Source organism: Trypanosoma equiperdum (assembly GCF_001457755.1).
Source record: "Trypanosoma equiperdum strain OVI genome assembly, contig: ctg_106, whole genome shotgun sequence".
NCBI classification, from domain to species: Eukaryota; Euglenozoa; class Kinetoplastea; order Trypanosomatida; family Trypanosomatidae; genus Trypanosoma; species Trypanosoma equiperdum.
In genome coordinates this window covers 5,596-6,320 of record NW_027123027.1, presented here as the reverse complement: position 1 = coordinate 6,320, position 725 = coordinate 5,596, and positions in this window count along the sequence as shown.

Sequence of the window (725 nt, the reverse complement as noted above, 5' to 3'; positions counted from 1 at the left end):
GGCTTCTCGCCCCATCTGCTGTATTCCGTTCAAATGCGGAACTACGACAAAAATTATAGGGAGTATGTTAGGAATGAATAAAAAAGGGAGACTCTGCCACGGTCGCCAGACCGATAGCATCTCAGGGCTCTACGGTGATGGCTGATGGACGCGCCAGTGGGGGGAAACTCTCACGAAGGCACGAAGAAAGTTTCGAAAAAAAAAACTGCCGCCGCTGCTGATGCTAGTGCTGATGCTTTCTGCGCCACAGCGCATGCGGTTGTTAAAGCATTGAGTTTGTGTACACCGGCCGCGTGTACCTTCGCTAGAAAGTCGGACAGTTTGCAGAGGTTAGCCATAGAAGCGCTTTTCACTGCGTTATTACTGGCACCGGCTTGCAGTACTGTTTGATACCGCAACAAAAGAAGGGAACAGATCGCCTGCATTAGCTGTTTAGGTTTTGACATGGCCTTTGGTTTGCTGCTGTGAGGGGACTTTAAAATGATGAAGTTTTTTTTGCCATGGATTGTTGAGCTAGTGCTGGTAGATTTTTGTGTATATTGCGGTTTTATATTTGATAAGAGTGCTATTAGTTTCAAATACTCTCCCCCCAAAAAACAAACTTGTCGGTCCATCCTGGCCTACATTCTATATTTAAACTCTATACCAAATCCTTTCAAACTCTCAAACGGACATCTCACGTCACTATGTTAACTCCTTCAGCAGTGGCGATGCAGCTTAATACC